Source organism: Colobus angolensis, unplaced genomic scaffold (assembly GCF_000951035.1).
Source record: "Colobus angolensis palliatus isolate OR3802 unplaced genomic scaffold, Cang.pa_1.0 Scaffold616, whole genome shotgun sequence".
Taxonomy (NCBI): Eukaryota; Metazoa; Chordata; class Mammalia; order Primates; family Cercopithecidae; genus Colobus; species Colobus angolensis.
Window position 1 is genome coordinate 266,277 of NW_012119777.1, and position 24,371 is coordinate 290,647.

At 40.1% G+C, this 24,371-nt stretch overlaps 1 protein-coding gene across 1 annotated transcript in view; it reads left to right on the forward strand.

Moving 5' to 3' along the window:
- Window positions 1–24,371, forward strand: part of LOC105527310 (hemoglobin subunit gamma) — a 118,506-nt gene that overhangs the window by 721 nt on the left and 93,414 nt on the right. The gene's annotated exons all lie outside the window — the stretch shown is intronic.

The window sequence follows — 24,371 nt, forward strand, 5'->3', positions numbered from 1 at the left end:
AAATTATTTATTTTTTTGACAATTCATTTATTTATTTTGAGACAGAGTCTTGCTCTGTCGCCCAGGCTGGAGTGCAATGGAGCGATCTCAGCTCAGCCTCCCGGGTTCAAGCCATTCTCCTGCCTCAGCTTCCCTAGAAGCTGGGACTACAGGTGCCCGCCACCACGCCCGGCTAATTTTTTTGTATTTTTAGTAGAGACGGGGTTTCACTGTATTCGCCAGGATGGTCTCGATCTGATCTCCTGATCTGCCCGCTTCGGCCTCCCAAAGTGCTGGGATTACAGGCGTGAGCCACCGCGCCCGGCCAATGTTACTGTTTTTATCTGCCTTCCATCTGGGGCAAAGAAAGCCTGAGGCTCATTTGAAGTTAAGCCCTGCTCATCAAGGAAGACAGCAGGTGAACTGGGTCTAAAAGTCTTAGCTAAGGAGAAGAATGTTCATTTAGTGGATGATTCTCTTGCCATAACCTCTTAGAGCCCTTCATAATTGACTGGGTGCTTGGACTCCTTGTTCTAGCTTCATCAAAGAGTAAACTCATCAGCCTCATGCCTGGCTCCAGGGTAGTGAATCCAGGAGAAGGAGGCTTCTGGGGCAGGGAGGGTCACTGCCTTCTACCTAGCAGCTAAGGTTGGGCCTGGTACATGGAAAGTGTGCAATCAATGATTGAATGAGTGTTAAACAATGAGTGACTAAGTGAGCAAACAAATGAGAAAGTGATTAGGGGCACTGGATGGATACAAATCAAATTAAAGATGTCACAGGACCAGAGCTTGTGCTTTGGAAAATAAAAGCTATGAGAATTTTAGGGGGAGGAGGTCCCTGCAGGCTGATGTTGCTGAAAGAGCAGGCCTCCTAGGACTTCCCATCTGCTGTCCCTATTCTTACTCTCTATCAACCATCGCCCAAGATCAAATCCGGGTTGTGGAAGGACAGGCCAAGGGGGTTATACAGGTGGAGAAGAGAAGATAGTCACAGAGTTTTGGTCATGCTGGGCCTACTGCCTGGCCCTTTCCAAAGAAATTGTACTCTTTCTTCAGACCAAGAGATTTGCTAGAAAGCAGAAAAACAAACCATGGTAAAGTCTGCAGTACTGAGAACTGATTTGGATAACAATTAGCCAGGAAAGTAGACAGCAGTTAAGGAGAAAGGTATCCAAACAAAAAAAAGTGCTTTTAAGCATCAGTGTTATTTCCTTTTTTTTTTTTAAAAAAAAAACTAATATCTTCATCATAAACACATCCCCATATTTTTTCGATATGTTTTAGGATTTCATTACTTGTTTTTATTTAATATTAATAATAGCTAACACTTATTGAAGCTTTACTATATGTTAGGCTCTGTTCCAAGCTTTTTACATCTGATTCCACACAATAGTCCTTTAGCGCAGATATTAGTAGTATCCCTATTTTATGGATGAGGGCAGCTGAGGCAAATGAAGAGGGGACATACATCCCTTAAAGTTATAAAGCACTTCATATTACAGCCAAGATTAGACAGTCTAATTTCAGTGCCTGTACTCTTAATCACTGCAATAAATCAAGTTAATTTAATTTATGCTTCAATCCTTACCCCTAAAAAAGTAGAGCAGGGCAGAATTTGTGATATTGAAATTTTTACCCCCTGAGTCCTGCGAATGTCTACACTAGATTGAAATGTCATCATTACCATAGCCTATATATGTGTAGATGTTTTTATTTGTTTCTTTGCTTTTTATTTCATCTAATACTACACTTCCTCAATTATTTTAACTTCGAAATATTGAATGACAAAAAGAATAATGCCTGGCGTTGCAAAATACCATTGGCTAATTTTGTCTATTTTTCCAAGTACACTTTATAGCAGATGTCAAATTTCAGAAAAGGCCAAATGAGATTTTGATTGGCTTTCCATTATACTTATAAATTGGAGCAATGTTGAGAAATTTGCAATAGGCAGTCTTTCCTTTTAAAATAGGAAATGTTTCTATTTATTAAACTTTATTTCTTTGTAAAAAAAAAAAGTGTAGTTTCTTCAAATAAGTTTCACACATTTGGGTTTATTTACACGTGACATTTTCTGATTGTTATTTTGAATGATAGTTTTTTTCATTATATTTTCTGAGTGAATTAGACTGTGATGAAACTGTGCTATTACCAATTACTGTATTATTACTTCAGATCTTTTTTTTTTTTTTTTTTTTTTGAGACAGAGTCTCGCTCTGTCACCCAGGCTGGAGTGCAGTGACGCGATCTTGGCTCACTGCAAGCTCCGCCTCCCAGGTTCACGCCATTCTCCTGCCTCAGCCACCCTAGAAGCTGGGACTACAGGTGCCCACCACCACGCCCAGCTAATTTTTTGTATTTTTAGTAGAGACGGGGTTTCACCATGTTAGCCAGGATGATCTCAATCTCCTGACCTTGTGATCTGCCCGCCTTGGCCTCCCAAAGTGCTGGGATTACAGGTGTGAGCCACTGCCCCCCGCCAGATCTTTTTTTAATAGATATTCATGCAATCGAATGTATGCATCTTTGATAAATAGTTGCAAAACCTCTACTCTTCTAATAATTTGTATGTATGTAAGTTGTATATAAGATAGGTAAAATAAGAATATAAGAAAACACTACTCAGACAGCACTACCAATACCAGGATGTTTGTCCTTTTATATCTTTTAATACAACCATGATTGTACGGTACATGATTTCATAACCTACCTTGATATATCATCAAGTTTTCCAAGTTATTAATTGCCCTTTGACACTCACAGTTCAATAAATATTTCCTGAACATTACATATAAGAAACGATGTTTGGTGCTAGGAATACAATGGTAAACAACATTATGTTTCCTACCGTAAGGAGTTTAAAATATAGTGGCAATGACAGATTTCAGTTAACTCTTACAGAGATCTTACAGAAAACGAGGCACTGTTCTATAGCCTTTGCAAATAGTTGTTTAATTCTTACAAAAACCCTGTAAAGTAGGCTTTATAATTAAACCTATTTTTACAGGTAAGTAAACTAAGGCATAAGAAGGTAAAGTGTCTAGTCCAAGATTACATAGCAAGTGAATGGTTGAGCTGAAGTTGGAATTTGAACCAGTCTTTCTAGAGACCACACTCTTCACTCTTATCCTATATCATCTTCTATTACATAAATGATTATTGATTTATAATTATAACAAATTTCATGCAGGAAATAAGGTATTTTGCTAGTGTATATGGCAGGAGGAGGGATATATTTTTAGAAGGATAGTCAGAATCTCTCTGGAGGAAGTATTTATATAGAGATTTGAAGGGTAAGAGGAAGTCAGACATTCAAAGAGCTAGGGGAAAAATGTCTCATGCAAAGGAGAAAGGATAAAAGAGAATCCTGATTTTGACTAGAACTCAATACATTCATGGAAAAATTAAAGAAGGCCAGTGTGTCTGGACTACAGAGAACGAGAGGGAGAGTGCTTCAGGGTGACATGGGAAAGACAGGTGAGTGCAAGGTCATGAAACTTTCTCACCCATGCAGAGACATTCGTTCTTGTCTTGCACAGAGAATGAATGAGAGGGTGACAAGTGGAGAAGCAGAGCCAATCTGAAGACCCCTGTAGTCATTCAAGTGAGAGATAGTATTGGCTTAGAATAGGGTTCTTGACATGTGTGTATGACAAGAAGTGGACAACTGAGAACATATTTTGGAGATAGAATTTACAAAGCTTTCTGATGAGATTAAATGTGCAAGATTAAAGAAAGGGAGAAATTTACTCGTAGGTGGGAGCTGAACAATGAGAACACGTGGACATGGCGGGGAATGTCACACACCAGGCCTGTCAGGGGTTGGGGGGGTCTGGGGTAGGGATAGCAGTAGGAGAAATACCTAATGTAAATGATGAATTGATGGGTGCAGCAAACCAATATGGAACATGTATACCTATGTAACAAACTCGCATGTTATGCATATGTACCCTAGAACTTAAAGTATAATAATAAAAAACAACAGGGAGAAATTAATAAGCAAAGGAGAAAATATCATATAACGGTAAATTCTATGCATATAATCAAAATATAGTGATAGGATAGTGAATTAGTGAGAAAGTGATATGAATAACTAAAAGGGACAATCTTGTTATAAAGTCTTAGGGAACAGCTACTGTGGCAGCCTTAAGGGTAAGTTGGGCACTTGGTGTGTTCTAGAAGGAGATGGGAAGCCAGTGTGGTCAAGCTTCTTAGACAAGAGGAAAATTATCAGCAAGAGGAAGTCAAGGAAACAGGTAGGAGTCCAACTATGTGAGGCTTTACAGCTAGTCAAGGAATTTGGATTTTATCCTAAGTATAATAAGAAGGTAACTTTTGCTACTCCCATCAGGATTTTATTTGATGTAGTTAAATAAGCTTTTAAGACTATCATACACCACATTTAGCCCGAATCTACTCAAAGCACACAGAAAACAAAGCAAAAATCACCAGTAGGGCAGAATCAGGCATTCCTCATTTGGTGGGAGTTCTTATTGTAGACCAGGCATAGGTTAGTATAGCCACCCAGAAGTCATCTTCTCCCGGGTCAAAATCTGTATCAGGCAAGTCAAAGAGATGCTGCAGGTTATGCCCTCATGCCCCATAGTAGCTAATATGCTTTTCAGCCCTCCATACACCTGTGTTCTAGACTCTGCAAGAAATGCCGTATTACAATTTCCCCAGACTCAGGGCTGCCCAAAGCATGGAATCTCCAACAGGTATTTATGATTCATTACAACTTCTTCCCATTCAGATAAGTTTGCCAATCAAAGGTCATTTCTATCACAGACAATGCTGCCTAGTGTCAACCTAAATAATAGCAGAGAGACAAGCTTGCCAAATAAATTAGTTTATTCAGGAATAAACAGGACTATAACCTGGAATATGCATGCTATGACAGATCATAGGCATATTCAGGGAGGTGGAGGCAAGGGAAAATGTTCAAAGGCAAAAGGAACTATATGAAGGTTGTTTTGAAACAAAAGTTAATTGGTCATAGGGGCTTCCCACAGGTGGTGACATGTGCACTGACCACAGCTAGGAGTGGGTCTTCATAGAAGTGACATGACTACAGGGTTGTGGTTTAATAGAGCTACTTGCAAGGCCACAGTTAGGACTGCCTATTACTGGAAAGATGTCCTTGTCGAAGTGGCTTAATTGCAAGGTGTGGTTTTGGCAGAGTCCCTTGTGACAGTTCTTGTTATCAGGCATATATACATAAGGACTCTCCTTTTATGAAGGTCCCAAACTAAATGGACTTTCTGGCTCCATTTTAGTTTGATTTTGACATGAATGATTCCATTTTGGTAATGACAGTTTTCACACTAACAATATAATTGGTATTTTACAGTTGTCTGCTTTTCGGGGAAACAGAGCCAGTAAGTTTGACTGAAAATCAGATTCTCATGCAACAGAGGAGTTTTGTTAACCCTTTTACTTACATACTTCAGAACACATATGGCACTATGGTCTGAGATAGATACTAGTGAGCATAGTGATTTAGAACTGGCTCAAGTAGCTTTCAGTTGGGTTTACTACTGCAAGAGCAAAGAAGTAGGGCAAAAGATATGTGAAATTAAATACACAGATGAGTAGGTGGACATAGATCCTCATCACTTCCATGATTCTCACAAGGGTGCACATAATTTGGTCAATGTGTCCTTTGCAAAATGGTCTAGCAGGTCAAGGGGCCAGGATTGTGAGCTCACGGTCTCTTATACCACTAGGCTAGACAGGGATCACATCAGCACTCCAGAGCCTATTTGCCAAAATAAAAGGCAATTCTTGGCAGAGTAGATTACATATTCCATGTTCTCATTACTGTATCATCAGGACCACAGTAGTCCTAGTCACAGATGGGAATTTAATTAAGATAGTGAAATGAACTCATTTCCCTTGGCTGTTAAGTTGGCAGTTGATGGTGAGGGTAAGAGTGGAAGCTGACAAGCTAGTACTGGGATCTGCAGAAGCCCAGGGAAGAGATTGTTTAGACTTGTGTCATAATAGTACTGATAGGGTGGTAGATTCAGGACATATTTGTAAGGCTTGGTAGAAAGGGCTTGCTGATAGAATTAACATGGGACAGTAGGCTTTTGACTTGTGCAGTTAAGAGGATAATGGTCTTTAAGAAGGAGAATAACTGGAGGAAGAGGGTTTTCAGAGGAATATAAAAAATACTGTTTTGACCCTGTTATTTGAGGTCCCTGTTAGACTTCAAGTGGAGATGACAAGTTCTGGGCATGTTCAGAGGAATATAAAAAATACTGGATTATTTGTCTAATCCAGAGATGTAGACTTGCTGCTCCTAAGCATGTGTGAGTGTTACTGAAAGCCATGAATGATATCATCCAGGTCGACTGTGCAGACAGAAGCAAGAGTGGGGCCCAGAGCTGATCCAAATTTATTAATCCTATTCTCATAAAGTAAATTCACAGAAATAGATTTATTCACAGAAATAGGTCAAAGAGTAACCAAAGACTTGAGTTTAACAATGTAAATCCTATTTTGAATGGCTGTACTGTCATATCTCCACATTAAAACAGGATAGGGAGGCACTGGGGCCAATTTTTCATACACATCTTTTAAGAAAACCTAGGTCAGAAGGTCAAGCAGTTGAACTTTGTGCCCTGTCAGCCCCTAATTTCCCTGTCAACTTGAACTTCATTCTAGAAGTTCAGTCCCTGCCTTTGCAGCCGTGTACTTTCTTGGAATGTTTTATGTTCAAATGTGTCGCATGTCGGAATGATAGCTCTCTGACCTGTGGGATAATCTATGATTAATGCATCCCACGAGAGTACATGCCCTTCATCTGGCTTCCAGCCCTTATTGAATGGGGGCAAGATTGAAAATTTATAAAGATAGGATAAGGCCTACGGCAAAACGGAAGCTCATTTAGAGGCTTATTATTTAGACTGGAATTTAAAAAGGAGATTTTTCAAGAGATCATTATGTCTGTCTATTAAATCGGTTACCTGGGACGTGTCAGGAACATGAAAGTTCTATTGAATGCCTCTCCCAAGGACCCAGCATGCATGGTGTATCTTAAGAAGTAAAGGGTGTATCTTGGTTATAGTTAGTAATGTCTGTAACTCTGAAGGGAATGAGGGTTTTGGCAAGGCCTTGTATTGTCACCGTGGTATATGAGGAGATATACTAAAACTAATATTGTTTTGACTTACATTTTGGGTATATTTGTGAGCAAGAGATTCTAATATGTTGATTTTTTTTTTACCTTGAAGAAGACAATTTGTAGGTAATGGCCCGGTAATTTATAATACATATGAAGATGGGACCATTTGTTGGCCAGGGCATCAAGTGTTAAGGCGATTGCCTTAAGATTGGCTAAGTGTGATGTTTCTTGGGTCCTGTACTTTGTTAGGGACATCCTGGCTAATGGATGGAAAGCAGAAACATTCCACTAAGCTCTATCAGCTGTCATGGTTAGCAGTGCCATTGGCATAGTCCAGGAACTGCCACTGCTGTTCACTCAGTTAATCCCAAGGATCACCAAAGATAGCTAAGGGGTTTAGGGAAGGGTGACCTCCTCCAGCACCGTGGTATCTGGCAAGGAACTGAGAACAGTGGAAGCTACCTCTTCTGCTGGTGGAATATCTTACAGTGCTCAAGTTTGGTTCCATACTGTCTTAGGGAGACCTCAGTAGCTGTGCCAATGTTGTGAAGGTTGGTTTTTAAAACCCAAAACTATTAATAGGCAGGTGGGAGTGGAAGACCACACGCTAAGAGTTTGTAAGAGCCCCTGTTTCCTGGAGAGTCCAGTAGGTAGTCAGTCATTAGTTGTTCAATGCCATTAATAAACATGTCAAATGCATTTCCTTGGAAGAGGACACTATGAATGTGATGTCACACCTATGCTCCAGGAGAAAGGTGTGTATAGTTAAGAGCCTGTCTGCAAAGACTGTGTGTGATGGCAGAGCTGCTGAGAAACTTCATGGGTAGCTTGCAAAAGGTATATTGAGTTCTTTTGAAGGTGGAGGCAAACGTGGTGAGAGATTGTTAAAATAGGAGTTTAGCCACTTGTAGTTGTCTTTACGTTCTGTCTCTGACTGATAAGCGAAAAAGGAAGAGACCCAGAGTCTCTAGGCAGCAACCTTAACCACAGGATACCAGTCCCTCTACCCCTCAACTTGTTTTTTATTTGTAATCTCTGTTTTCTTTGAATGCTTACCTGAGAAGATCCTGGTAGTCCCAAGTGTTCTGGTGGACACCCTCTCTAGAGTGTCCCAATCAACCTTAGAGAGCCTGGGGGTCTACATCAGCAATAGTGGACTCAATTTTGTCTTTTAAATTATTTATTTTTTTGACAATTCATTTATTTATTTTGAGACAGAGTCTTGCTCTGTCGCCCAGGCTGGAGTGCAATGGAGCGATCTCAGCTCACTGCAACCTCTGCCTCCCAGGTTCAAGTGATTCTCCTGCCTCAGCCTCCGGAGTAGCTGGGATTACAGGCCTGCACTAATTTTTGTATTTTTAGTAGAGATGGGGTTTCACCATGTTGGTCAGGCTTTAAGGAAGAGATTATTAACATGTCAGCATGTATCGCATTTAATAGTACTCAATGCGTTTACCAGGTTAAGTGTAATTTACAATGAGCTGAGAAACATCTTCAAGTGTCTCAGGGGAAACAAGATCAAAGAGTTCCTTCCCCTTTCTTTCCTTTCCTCTCTCTCTCTTTTTTTTTTTCATTGATTCACCATCCTCTGTGGATAGGATCTGTGATAGCCCTTGGGGTTGGGGACCAATGAGCAATGGCTACAAGGATGCAGCAGAGAAGGTGCCACTGGTCCCAGCAGCATCGACTCTAATGAAGTGCTGTCTAGGACTATCCTCAGGGGGAGGACCATTTGATTATTGGAGTCAGGAGAGTGAATTATCTTCTTCTCCCAAGTGCTATTGAGGGCAGGCAGCATCATGTACGTCTACTACAGCCCACTGGCTCCCTCAGCTTTCCAGCTGGCATTCAGCAATATACACACCCATGACTCTATGATGGGGGAAATCCACTCCTAGTGTCAGGGGATATTCAGATTATAATCACTTGAAGGTGCACTGAAGAACAGCCAAATCACATGGCCAATTCAAAAGAGGCTTCCCTCTTGGTGGGATTAAGTTGGAATGCAGTATCCTGGAGTGTGTTATTGGGATTGGGACAGGAGCTACACTTCTTTAGGAAGGGGATTCTTGGCAGTATTCAGAAGAGGTAATACAAAGCCATGCAAGGCAGTACACAAGAATGTCATCAGAGTAGAAAGGCCTCAAAAACAGTAGAGCCCAATCTAGATAAGCAATTAAACCATGAAAGGTGAAAGGGCATTTCTGAGGGACATTTCACTGGAATTTGGAATGATCCCATTTTTGTTGCCAATTGTGTTTTAAATGAGGTGGTAAGTCCCTTTGTGGGGTCTTTAAAAATCATTACAGGGCATGGAAATCACACTCAGAAATGCGTATGAGATAAAAATTTATTATCACAGTTTCTAGAGGGAACCACAGGCATGCCATGCCAGGGGCCCTATGAGAAGAACTCCTAGGGAGCAGGCTCCATCAAGCAGGAAAGCCAGGAGAGAATGTGAACCCATGGGCAGGTACCTCCATTGAGAGTCAATGTGGACTACACAAGCAAGAAGCAGGAAGGGATTTTACTGGTACATTTGAATATCATTAGGTCACAACCAGGGAAGGCAAGAAGAGGAACTTGTGGCAGGAACCAGCCTTATCACACAGGTGCACCTGGTGACTTGGTGAGGGGTGGGTTGCTCAGAGACTGTTCATGGAGAGGTTAATGTATCAGGAAACAGTATGCCACCCTGCTACACTGTATTTTAGTTACAAATTTTATGGAGAATAACTTTTCTATCCCTTCACTTTCAGCCTATGCATGTCCTTAAAGCTAAAGTGAGTCTTTTTCAGGCAATATATAGTTTGATCTTGTTTTATCCATTCAGTCACTCTATATGTTTTGATTGGAGAATGTAATCCATTTAATTTAAAGTGATTATTGATAGGCAAGGACTTACTATCATTATTTTGTTAATTGTTTTCTGACTGTATTGTAGCTCCTGTTTCTTCCTCTCTTCTTGTTTTCCTTTTTGATTTGATGATTTCTTTTGTAGTACTATGCATTGATCTCTTTATTTTTGTCTTTTGTGTATCTACTGCAGATTTTTAGTTTGTAATTACCATAAAGTTTGCATAAAACATCTTATAACAATCTATTTTAAGCTGATAACCTAAGTTAAACTGCATACAAAAACTCTCCATTTTATTTCTCCTCACCTACACATTTTATATTACCAATGTCATAATTTGTAACATAATACACTGTGTATCCATTAGCAAATTATAATATAGATATTTTAAAAATTTGTTTCTTTAACTTTTATACTAAGATTAAAAGTGAGTTGCACAATACCATTACAGCATTATTCTGATGTTAACTTTATACTTACCTTTACCAGTGAATTATATGCTTTTATACATTTTCACGTTGCTAATTATAGTCCTGTCATTTCAAATCGAAGAACTCTTTTTAGCGTTTCTTGTATGGCTGGTCTAGTGGTGATGAACTCCTTCAGTGCATCTACTCTTGAATGTTTTTGCTCCACTGGAGTGCTAGAATCTCTTATCTGGACTCCAGGGCTCCGACAAAGGTATTCCTGTTTATGGATAGTTAACAAAATCGGTGTTTCTCTAGGGGGATAGTAGCTGCAAACTTCTTTTTCATTATGTTGCTAATGCCCCTTCTGACAGAAGGTTTTTCTGGATACCATACTTTCTCCACCAGTATGTTTGGAGTTGTCCATATCATCTGCTGTTAAAAATGTCCCTGAACCTTTGGTTGGCCCTGACAGACCTATCTGTTCTCTGTTCAATCCAGTTACCAACCTGACCACATGATGTACCAAAGATTTTTTGTATTGAAATAATAATGTTTAATAGACATCTGCTCTGTGCCAAGCATCTTGACCTATACTTTGTAGGAATAATCTCCTTAATCTTCAAAATAAATCTTTGAGGAAATATCATTTCATACATGATGAAACCCAGTCTTAAAAAGGGAAAATGACTTGCTGAAGGTTATGAAGTGATGGCAGTGGGATTTAAACCAGGATTATTTCACTCCAGAAAGTCCAGATTCCTTTTTTTGTATTCCTTAAATAGTTTATTGGCAAGTTGATTATTGTTACTTTATTTTATAACTCTAAAAGGAATATATACACAATGTAAAATATTCAAAAGATGTCAGCTCCTCCAGAAAGATAAAGTATGGTTCTTGTGCTGAAGAACTCAGTGGGTAATGTGGACGAAGCTCCTGCCTTAAGAGAGACAAGTTTGTAAATGGACTGGGAAAGGTCATCATGTGATGCTTGGGAAGGAGACATTCAGGTACTGACAACAAAATCCGCAGAGGAAGAGACAAAGAAATGGTTCACCTCGAAGTCTATGCGGGGGAAAAAAATCTCTGGAACCATGAGACATGCAAAAGTGGTTCTGAATAATTGTTACCTGGAATGTTATTTCCTGCCACACATTAATACAGTTGCTAAAACAAAGCCAGAAATTTTAATTTGGATATCTGATTCCACTAGGGATGACCCAATGGGAATCTTCAGAGGAATTGGTTTTGCTAGCAATCCTTGTGTGATATAAGTTATGCTGAGTCTGACTGGCTGCCAGCCAGTTATGAGGCTCAGTCTATGAAATATCACCTGGCTGGGAAGTTCTTTCAAACTCAGAAATTACAAAGTATCAAGTCTAAATATTGGCTGTACCCTAGATATACTGGTTAAAACTAATTATAATTTAAAAAAAATATATAAATATATGATGAACAAGGTAATTGCAGAGGGATCTAAATGTTCAAGTCACTTATGTCTAACAGCATCTTCCAAATCCTAATTTTTTAGTCATTGAAAATTCTAGAATCAGAAAAAAAAAGGTTAAGTATATGGCAGCAGTTAATTTTTTAAACCTAAGATAATTTGATGCATCCACCACCATAAAAATAATTGCTGCAGAGATATGACTTTACCCTAGGGCTCCTCTGGCCTGGAGTGGTCAACACAGTTCTTTGGAGACTTACTGTTTTCTGCTTTTACAGTTGAAATATGTCTTCTCCTATGTGACAAGTTTCCTCTTCAGGTATGTTAATACCTTAAATCTAATAGTTAAGTCTAACAGACCTAGAGTCAAACTGTTAGTTTCTTATGATTTCTCATGTCTCAGCTCTGATTCTCTGAGTTGAGATAATACTTTATCTGAGAGAAACTTTATAAGTTCTTGGGGGAAAATGATGTCTTTTTAGAACAATATAGATAGATTTCTCAAACTTGAGAAGGGAACATGATGATGACTTTTTAGAAAAAGGCAGATTGATTTCTCAACCTTGATATGGGGGAACATGACGATGTCTTTTTAGAATCATGTACATCGATTTCTCAACCTTGAGGTCTCAGAAGTACAAGCTGCCTTCAGACCCTAGTGAGATGGGGTAGACCAATTATACATATCTTCATTCTGTTCCTATGTGAACAAGGACTTGAGACCTTGGCTGGGCCATGGCCAGTGTATGGTAATTTAGTGGAAGAAGGTGACTGAAATCAATATTTCCTAAGCTAGCTCTTAGGATCAGTGTCTTTTCCATTTAGCCGTATTCCTTTATCAAACTCAAACAGTAGGATTTTTCAACAGTGGAACAGGCTGATGTGAAGCATGTTTCCAAATAAAGACATTTATTTTGTTTCTGTTGCTGTTTAAAGCAAATAACAGACAGAGTCTGGCAGGGTGCGGTGGCTCATGCCTGTAATCTCAGCACTTTGGAAGGCTGAGGTGGGTGGATCACTTGAGGTCAGGAGTTTGAGACCAGTCTGGTCAACATGGTGACATCCCATCTCTACTAAAAATACAAAAATTAGCCAGTCATGTGGGATGCACCTGTAATCCCAGCTATTCAGGAAGCTGAGGCAAGAGAATGACTTGAACCTGGGAGGCAGAGGTTGCAGTGAGTTGAGATTGTGCCACTGCACTCCAGCCTGGGCAACAGAGCAAAAAACTCTGTCTAAAAAAAAAAAAAAAAATCCAATCTCAGGCAGGGGATCCCCTTCCCTTCATCCATTCAGTTCTGCTTTTCAACTATAACCTCATCACTGACATCATATCCCCTATTCCCCTAAGGCTGGCCCAGGACAAGAACAGCTGCCATCCCTATGGGAGCCAGGTGGCTGCAGGGCACCAACAGGATGTGGATGAGAGAACATCACTGGACATCTTCTGATCCCTGCACCCAGGTGTGCTCAGTGCCACATCTAGGCTTCCACAGGTCTGTGTCCCACAGTGTCCTCAGGTGACCCTGCATTCTGTTCCCAGAAAAGTATGCCTTGGGCTAGAGAAGAAGCAGGGGACAGCCAGCTGATACCTTGTCGAGAGCCATCATCGTGCATCATCAGAGTGTCTGTCAAGACCCCACAGGACTGCCAGGAATTTTCACTGGCCGAAAATAGCAGTGTCCACCACTTTAAGAAAAAGCATCTGGTTTCCCTTCCATGTGACTGCTGATTTTGGTCCTGTGGGATGATGACATTATGCACTGGCCTCTGTCACTTTTTCTAACTGAGACACTAGAGAGGGAGAGGGAAACAGGAAAGAAAAATCTAGAAGACGTTTTGGAAAGATGTTAGATTCTCAAACACAGTCATGGTCAAAGCAAGGTGATGGGAGCAGAATAATTCTTTAATGGGTATTTGAATGGAGGCACCTGTGAAGCATCTTTTGCCTTAGAGAGAGAACAGGTGCTACAATAATGGACTGTGCTGTTTATTTTTTATCTTGCAGTAGTTGCTGCAGTGTCTGCTGACATCAAATGGATATCCTGATAGCCTTCAATATCAGTGGTGGTAGCCTACGTGAAACTTTTATCTTGATGGGAATTCAAGGGCTGGAGGCTGCCTTTATCTGGATTTCTATCCTTTTTTGTGCCATGTGCCTGGCGGGACTGGCTGGAAATGCTACCCTTATCCTGGTCATTTCCAGGAACAATACCCTTCATTCACTCATGTTCCCATTCCTTTGCCTTCTCTCAGTTCCTGACCTGGCTCTCGGTTCTACCACTGTGCACAAGATGCTGGCCATTTTGTGGCTCCATGCTGGTGAGATTTCCTTTAGTGGATGCCTGGCGCAGATGTTTTGTGTCCATTCTATCTATGCTCTGGAGTCCTCAGTCCTTCTTTCCATGGTCATTGATCGATATGTGGCTATCTGTAACCCATTAAGATTTACAACCACTCTCAATCATGCTGTCATAGGTAGGATTTGCCTTGTTAGGATATTGTGTAGTGTGGCTATTGTCTCCTCCTTTATCTTCTTGCTGAGGTGATTCTCCTACTGTGGTCACTGTGTCTTGACACACACTTACTGTGAGCACATGGGCATTGCCTGACTGGCCTATGCCAACATCACTGTCAATATTGTCCTATGGGCTGACTGTGGCTCTGCTGGTCATGGAACTGGATTCTAGCCTCATTGGCATCTCCTATGGCCTTATCCTTCATGCTGTCTTTCATCTTCCATCTTGTGATGCCCAGCACAGGGCTCTGAGTACCTGTGGCTTCCACATTGGCATCATCCTGGTTTTCTACATCCCTGCCTTCACATTTCTCAACCACAGCATTGGACACCACTGGGTCCCCAAGCATGTGCATGTCTTTCTGGTTAATCTCTGTCTGCTGCAGCCTCCTTTACTGAACCTAGTCATCTATGGGACTAGCACCAAACAGATTTGGAGTCAAATCTCTTTGTGAGACTTCTTCACTTGGGAAAGGATTTGGTTTAACCTATCAATCTGAGATAGAAGATGAGGAGAGTATAAAAACTATGAGGGATCATTGATAAATTCATAAGTGGGAAAGAAAAACACTGTGCTACAAACTATGGGACTTGGCTGTAGTGGGATTGAGAAGGAATCAGAGAGACCAGTGGGTTGAGGAGGATATTATTTAGGTGCACTGGCCCAGTTGGATTAACATCCAAAGGACTGAGCCCTGAACAGAGTTGATTTTTAAGCATTTTGTGGGGTGGGGGGAGATCTGTGCAGGGGGGAAGCATATTACAGAAGCAAGAAACAAAGACAGTTATTCAATTAATTGAGACATGCATTACATCATTTCTTACTTTCCAAGGAAAAACATGTTTTATAGCTTGAATTTATCTGTCTAGTTACCTTGCAGCTGCACAGCTAGAGAAACAGGGTCTTCACAATGCCTGGGAAAGGAGGAGAGATAAGGCTCACTAGCTACAGAAAAACAGACAGTTAATTTTTAAAGGACTCCAGCTCTTTCTCTTCCTCAGGAGGAATTGAGTTTTCTTGCACACAACTGAGTTTCTGCTTACACATTCTTTAATTTCTTTTAATTCCTGTTCTATGGCTTCTAGTACTGGACACATCCCTTTACCACTCATGAACTCAGATTTCCTTATCAGTACTTCAAGTGTCTTACAGCTCTATGATCTGGTAAATCTCGTGCCCAGATGGGTCCATTTTCAATCTTGCTGTGGAAGTCCAGAGTTCTGAATTCTGGTCCTGCTTCTTACAATAACATCTTGGGTCACTAAACCTCATTTTTCTTCCAGAATTAATGTGTGGTTCATAGCAGGAGATTACCATTGTGAGTATTCTTGGTAAGTATTTGTATTGCAAGGTGAACTTTTTGGTTAAATGAAGCCAGGACCTTAGAAGAGCAGGCGTGGGGCCTACAAAGATGCATCTAGGAGCAGAACAGATGTTACAAAGGCATTGAGCACTAACCCCCACTCTTGCCTCCAGCTTCATTGTATGATTTTTCTGTCTTTCCGAAGTTATTATGCTATTTGGTCCCTTTAGCATTTACTCCTTCAGAAAATAAAGAGTTTTAACTTGTTGCTAGTTGCAGGCTGGCATCCTAATAAGAAGCATGAATTTATTTGTCTATTAAAATAAATGTTCATTTACTACTTTATCTTTAAAAATTTGTGTAAATTTTAGGGGTTTGTGTGCAGTTTTAGTACATGGATATGTGGGGTAGTGGTGAAGTCTGGGCTTTTAGTGTAACCATCACCTGAATAATATGCATTGTATCCATTCAGAAACTTCTTTTTTTTTTTTTTTTTTTTTGAGGCGGAGTCTCGCACTGTCGCCCCGACTGGAGTGCAGTGGCCGGATCTCAGCTCACTGCAAGCTCCGCCTCCCGGGTTCACGCCATTCTCCTGCCTCAGCCTCCGGAGTAGCTGGGACTACAGGCGCCCGCCACCTCGCCCGGCTAGTTTTTTTGTATTTTTAGTAGAGACGGGGTTTCACCGTGTTAGCCAGGATGGTCTCGATCTCCTGACCTCGTGATCCGCCCGTCTCGGCCTCCCAAAGTGCTGGGATTACAGGCTTGAGCCACCGCGCCCGGCCCCATTCAGAAACTTCTTATCCTTCACCCCAATTATATCTTCCCACCCTTCTGAGTCTTTAATGTCTGTTATTCCACTCTTCAGGTCCATGTGTATACATTATTTAGCTTTTACTTATAAGTGAGAACATATGGTATTTGTTTTTCTGTTTCTGAGTTACTTAAGGGCCTCCAGTTCCATTCATATTGCTGCAAAAGACATTTTACTTTTGATGGCTAAATAGTATTCCATTGTGTATATATATCACATTTTCTTTATCCAGTCATCCACTGATGAACAACTAGGTTGGGTCCATATCTTTCTTACTGCATTCACTAACATTCAACAATTAGCACCTGTTATATTCCAGGCTTAGTCCCAAGTATTACCAGCCTAGTCCCAAGATTACAAAGGAGGGAATGATCATAGAAGAGGTGATGTTAAATCAATGTCCTATAAGGTGGGTAGCAGGCAACCATTTGCCAGGTGAACAAGCCGGAAAGGCATCCCAGGTAGAGGAAAGAGCATGGACAAAGGAATGGAGGTTCAACTGTCTGGTGTGTTGGAAAACTGTATGATCAGTGTGGCTAGAATTTTGTGATGACGGCTATGCTTTATGTAACAGTCTCACTTGTTTGGAAGTGTACCCTGAAGGCAGTGGGGGCCTTTGAAGGTTTGAAGCAGGGGATGACATAGTCCAATTTACATTTTATATCAAAGTTAAAAAATGAGATTGGAGGGTAGCAAGATTATTGATAAAGAGACAAATAGAAAGGCTGTAGCTGCAATCTTTTGGGAGAGGCAGTAGATTCTTCCTAAGTGGAACAAAAGAGAAACCCTACCTGAAAATTTAAGCTACATCCACCTAGGCAGGTTTTCAGTTTCAGTAGCCTCTGCTAAGTTTTGCCTGGGCCACAGTGCCTTACACAATATTCCTGTGAAATATAGCCGTCCCTTCTTATCTGCAGAGTAAATATTTCAAGACCTCCAGTGGATGACTGAAACAGTGGATAGTGCTGAACCCTATGTATACTGTTTCTTTCCTCTACATGCAAACTTATGATAAACTGAAATTTGTAAATCAGGCCCAGTAAGATTAAAAATAACATAAAATAGTATAATCATAACAATATACTGTGATAAAATTTATGTGAATATTTATTTCTGGAATTTTGTGCTTTATTTTCAGATTGTGGCTGAGCACATGTAACTGAAACCATAAAAAGCAAAACTGCAGATAAGCGGGGACTACTGTGCTAGACTCACTGAGCACTCCTGCCTCAGGAACTGGTCTTGAGTCTGATGCAAAATTCTCCCACCCTTCACACACACAGGACTGGGAGAAGCCAAATACCTTTCCCAATTTGCCACACACATAGGTTCCCTTCTTTCAAATCTTGAATGAAACTTCTATTTCCATCTTTTCAGTCTCAAGAGCATGAGCTTTGGAGAAAGAAAAATGTCCTAACTTCAAACTGAAGCACTATCTATGTTACTTGAATGGCCTTCTATGGGTTGCTTGACATCTTTAGTCCTGTTTACCTGATTAATAGAGAAAAGAAATAAGAGTTATGGTTTAGAATTATTGTAAAGATTAAATATGTCAATATCTTAGCAGAGATTGCTTAGAATATAGCTAGGGCTAGTAAGTGTCCGTCATTAAAGTCATTGAAACTCTGAGTCTGTTTTCCCATCTGTAAGATGATGTTGATACTATCTATTGGGTATTAGCAAAGATTTATGTAAAGCTACACATATTTATATTTAACATGCAGCACATTACTTTCCACATAGATACTCATCAAAGTAGTTCTCTCTCCCTTTCTGTGCTCCAAAAACTCTCCTACCTCACGTTTAATTGGTGAATATCAGTAATTGATATCTGTGATGCTCAGTGAATGCTTTAATTTCCCAAAACACATCTGAAAGCCTGCTCCCCACAATATGATTAAATTTCACAGAACCTGCCCAATTTCATTTACAGCATCTCCCCACATGGGAAGGGAAGAGGAAAGTGGGGCCATTCCTGACGAAAATCAAGGGCCTCATCTGTCATTGCCGCTACTCTTGTGATTCCCTCGGTGTTTTCTTGCTGTTCAATTCCTTCAAGATAGGCTGTATAGGCTGGGTACTGAAGGCATCACTTGCTTATGAGTAGCAGGGTCCAGAGTCTAGTGGGCGGTATGAGGCATCATTTCACATGTGCCCATTCCACACTCAGCCCAGGAGACTCTGCATCAGGCTGTAAGGACTCTGGCTCAACAGGCTCATGAGGTAGGCTCCGTTCTGATCAGAGTTGTACAGTTCCTGTCATCCTCTGTCACCGTTAAATAAACTAGACTTTTCTCATCTGTGTTTTCTTCTCTGTAGGACATCCTTTCTTCCTGCACATTCCAGTCTTGGAAATGTTTCCCTGCACTCTCTATCTCATATTCCTCAAATTAATTTTTCTAACTATTGCCACTGGCTTCTGGATTTGCCCTCCTGTTCCATGGAAATCACCTTCCCTAACATCAGCAATGGCCTCCTAATTGCCAAAGCCAATGGATATTTCTTAGTCTGCCTCCTTTTAAAATGTTCTTTGTGAGGCTTAACACTAGTAGCACAGCCTGTGATTTTTTTTTTTTTTGTCATTGGTCTTCTCAATCTACGCTGCTGTCCTTGGGGGATCGCATATTCTTTTACAACTTTTCCTGGCTCACGCAGATGATAACACCTCTTTTTCTATTCTCATATTTGCCTGGAGACTTTACTTCCCATTTCACTGAAAGAACAGATACAGTGAGAAAGAATACTCACAAATTCACACCTCCACATCCACCCACTTATGTGCATAAGTGGCAATATATTCTACCTGCTCTCCTGCTGCTGTAGATGGAATTACTAAATGCAACTATTTCACAAAAATGCTAGATTCCTTCTACACTTAACTATTCAAGAACAGTCTTCCTCTCTTTCCTGTATAATCGAACTTTTTTTTTCCAGTGATTCATTTCCATTAATTGATATCCTGTTATTTTCTAATTTTAAAAAGAATACACTAACAAAAGCAAGAAAAACAAATGTCTTCTGTCCCCTTTTTCCTCTGTCTACCAAGTCATTTTTCTGATCACCTTTACAGCTAGAGTAACTACTCAAATAGTTGTTCATGCTCACTGACACAAGTTTCTTTCCTCTTTTTCCCTTAACCCTACTATACTAAGCCTTGCCCATATCACTCTAAAGTTTGAAACCATTCTTGCCAGGGTAGCCAAAAATCTCTGCGTTGCTGGATACCGTGGTCATTTTTCAGTCATTCTTCGTGCCTTACAGCCATATTTGAGTAATTCTTGTGTTTGATGTGGTTGGTTACCTCCTCTTTTTTCTTGAAACACTTCCCCTTATATTCCTAGACATCACACACTTTCAAATGAACTCATCCCTCAAAGACCTTTACCTCCTACTTTCCTTTGTTGATTCCTTCTTATCTCTCTGACTTCTTCACTTTGGAGTTCTTATCTTTCTATTGTATCTCATTTCCTTGGTGTCTTTGCCCAGTTGCATGACTTTAAATACCATGTATATATTGATGAGTTCCAAATTTATATTTCTAGTCTAGACTCCTCACTGAATGATTGACTTTTGTAGTCAAACGTATGAGATATTTCCTCTGGGATACCTTAGAGATAATGAACTAATTATTTTCTTCCACAAACCTGTCTGTCTTCCTTGTCTTCAAACAAATAAAGGCAAATCTACACTTCCAGTTGTTCTGACCAAAAACCTTACAGGCATCCTTGACTTCTCTCTCTTGATGGAAGTCAATTGCTATAAAGTGCTGTTGGTGTAACCTTCAAAATATACCCAGAATCAGACTCCTTGTAACCATGTTCATTGCTACCACTCTGTGAAAATTGCTGGCATTGCAATAGCATTCTAAGCAGATTCATTGTTACTATGCTGGTTCCTCATTATTTTTTGCTCTACTCCTGACATAGCAACTACATTTATTCTTTTAAACACCAGGACAGGTTATGTAACATTATACAGAGGAAGAAGCAAGCACAGAGAAGGTCTGTAATTTTCCTAAGGTCACATAGCTCCTGATTGACAAAGATGTAGGGACCAGAGCTCTTGGATTCCAGAGTTTGTGATCTTGGCTCTGTGCTGCTCCATAGTCAGAATCCATCAATTCCCTTGAAACAAGTGAATAGAAAGTATGTCTTATCTTGCTTGCCCTTACACAGAGAAAGGTACAAATTAAGTTTCAACTGTTTGGGAATTTAGAATCTCAGTTAGAAAAAAATAAGAGAATAATCTAAATCACAATGAATAAATTATCTATTAATATATTTATAATAGCAAATTGAATGTCTCTGTGCTGCTGAGAACCAATGTTAGCACATCAGAATAAAGTCAAATAACATGGAGTGAGATGGAAGAGAGAAAACAGTTTCTTCACACTCAGAGGGAAGATTTTTTTTTTTTTTGAATCCTACATATACAAGAAAATTGTATGTGTGAGTGTGTGTGTATGTGTGTTTATGTTTATTTTGTGAGAGAGAGAGAGACAGACTTGGTGGGGTGAGGTGCATTCTGGTTCTGGAGATGTGCTATGGAATTGGGGAGAACTTGGCGGGGTAGTTCTTCAGGGCCTTACCAGTGCTGAATTACTTAAAATTGAATTCAGAGAGTCTTCCTCAGCACAGATTGAAATGGCTAGACTTGGGGATAAAGGAACAAGTTTACCTAATAGGACAAGATTCTGAGGTTAGGCTTATTGTTAACTCTTCTTTGCAATTTGGCAATTGCACTGATTTATGTGCCAAACTGTGAACTCATTTCTCAAAGTGGTCCAGGAGAAGGACTGTTTAAGGCTCTAGCAGGATCAGGTTCATGCAGCAGTCTAGATGATTTGCACATGCTCTAGGGTTGGTGACATCTATCTATACTCAAAAGCTGAATTTCTTTTTAGTGCATAGGTAAAACTATATTTTATGCCTTTTTAGGGAAAGATGATGCTGAACACTGGGATGTGGTAATCAGGGAAGTTTCACCTTGGGAAATCCCGTCTTTCTGTGTTAGTCATTTGCATTGCTTTATTTCAAACTTCAGTGACAACTGATTGAGATTGATCCATCAATATTTCAGTGGAGACTGACTTATAAAATTTGTAAGGGCTGCCTGTGTCTTCTCATCTGGGCCTGGATTTTGAGGACCCCTCAAAATGTAATTACCCCTAGCTTCCTCAAGCTCTTTCAGTAATCCTCTTTGCACCATTTTCTGGTACCTCCTCCTCTTCCAATCTGTTCCACACCTCTGATCATTCTCCTCTGAGCTCCTCTGGGCCAAGACATGACTGTCCCTGACCTGTGACAGCTCCTTGTGCATGAATTTACCTCCACAGCTGAACTAGGAGCTCTCCATGGTCACAGCTGACACTTATCCTCTTGTCTTACCCATGAACTTGTGAAACTTTTTCCTGGAATTGCTTTTCTAGATAAAAATACTCTTTGTCCTGATTCTTGTGGATGTGACTATATCAGAACAGCCTCAGTGTAATATAAACAAGAATCAAATTACTGAATACCTACTGTGTGCCAGACACTGTGCTAGACATACATTTTCATTATCCAACACATTAGCGTAATGAAGACATCATTTATTCATTAAATCAACCAAGACTATGATACATACCAGTATAATCTCTAACACTTTTCCTGTAATGTTTTATTGAGTGCTTATTAATTATGTGCAAGGAACAGATGAAATGCCTTGTCTGATGAAGTATTAAAATGGTTATCAATTCAAAAGCAAATAAATGAACACTGCAGATTAAATCAGGCAGCTATAATAAAACTTAGCATACCTTTATAACTTTAAGAATTATTAGCTGAATACTACCAACAGCCAGCAATCGGAATTGAATGCTTGCTTTGTTTCTGAGATTATAATAAACACTTTACTAAGGCTGAGGGCAGTAAAGTGGGATACCCTAATTCACGCAGCTAGTAGATAAGTCTATGGTCATCTGCACACAGATCTCATAATCTTGGCATAATAAAATACTGGACAATGTATGAGATATTGTCAATAAATGCCATAAACTTAGGCTATTAGTCTCCCTGAATGACAGGCTTTTAATTTATAATGCAAATAACAACGATCATCTCTCTGAAGAGTTGGAAGGAGATGGGTGGACCTATTTCAGAGCTGAGATTACTAAAGCATTACTATTAAAAAAGGAACTTGGATTTGTGTTGGGGTGATCAGACCCAACACCAGGTCATGGGGTTGATGAAGTCCAGCAGAGTCGAAGGATTAAGAAAAAGACAGTTTCAGAGAGAGAGTGGGACCAGGGGGCCATTGCGATTATGAAGGCAGTGAAGTCCCCGAGCTCTGGAAGCCCAGACTGTTCATGGGTGACCAAACAAAGAAACAGATGGTGAGAATGTGGGGGGTCAAAAGGGTGCATTGCATTAAGCACATGATTTACAGTTGTGAATGTTTAGCATATGCTCTGCTACTTGAGATAACAGAGAGCAGGTTCTTTTAACTCAAGACACAATCGATCCTGGGAGAGCAAGGAGCAAAGAGCCAGCAAATCTAGACACATTCCAGAGCCATGAGCCCTGGATTCTGTCCAAGCCACGAGAGGTTTTATGCCCTGGGCTTAGATTATGGTGCATCAGGGTAGCCTTCCACCTTTAGCACAGAGCTTGGTGTTCCAAAGGCCACAAATGGTTTTAGATCCTGGCCCCAAGACATGTTCCAAGACTTTTACATTATGTCAGACATGTCAGTCATGCAAGCCCTGCCTTAGCTTCTCTTCCAACACTCAGTTTTTCTCCCAACAGATTTGGGGCTGGCTCCTGTGAATTCTTAATAAGGGATAACTTTATGACTAAAAGGAAAGAGACCTCAAAATGGATGAGTGTGGGAGGAGTGAAAGAAAATACGATTTTATTAAGTACCAGTCATATCTCCAGCACTTTTAAAATATTATAGAATTGTTATCTAATATAATTATCACAATAACCCTGTGATGTGAGGTAATGTAAAAAAAAGTTTTATATAGGTTAAATATCTTTACTAGTAATGTTTAGAGAGGTTACATAACTTTCTCATTTTATATTTATTTAATGAGTGCTTTACATGTTGGTCACTGTCTTCAGTTTTCTAACTTATTTATTTCTCACTACAACATTCAAAGTTAGATGTTATTATTATCCCCATTTAACAGTTGGCCAAACTGAGGCACAGAAACATTTCAAACATGCTCAAGGTCACAAGTAGAGCAGTCAAGATTCAAATGCAGGCACTCTGACTTTATACTTTGTGCTTTAAACCAATACATCAATACTCAAAGTGATGGAATTCAAACTCAAATTCACTCCAAATCTTCTCTTTTTCACTTGGACTCACAGGAGAATATTCCTACACTTAAATCCAGATGCCTCTGAAGACCAGGAATTGACTTTCTCCTTAGTAAGTTTAGACACTTTTGAGACAAGTGTGAGAATATTATCACCTTTCTGGGGTATTCAGAGTTCCCCGAGGAGCCTCCTGAAAAAAGTATGTTCAATGTGATCATTGATAGCTCCAATTCATCTCGCTATTTCTCTTCCTTTCAGAGCTTCCTGCCATGTCAAACCATTCCTTTCACATCATCAGTGTGTGTCCATGTAAATGTATCTAGACAGCTATCCTATACATTTTTTTTAATCTCCAACTTCTGCTCAGAATTCATATTGACATCTTCCCCAGGTGAAGTGGTTTTAGAAGTCAGCTCCAAATATGCTTGGTTCTAGCTCCATAGATAATAGGATTGAGCACAGGAAGCACCAGCACATAGAGATTAGCCAGAAAGATGTGCACATGCTTGAGTACTTGGTGGTGACCAAAATGGTGGGTGAGGAAGGAGAAGAAGGCAGGGACGTAGAAAACCAGGATGACTCCAATGTGGGAGCCACAGGTACTCAGAGCTTT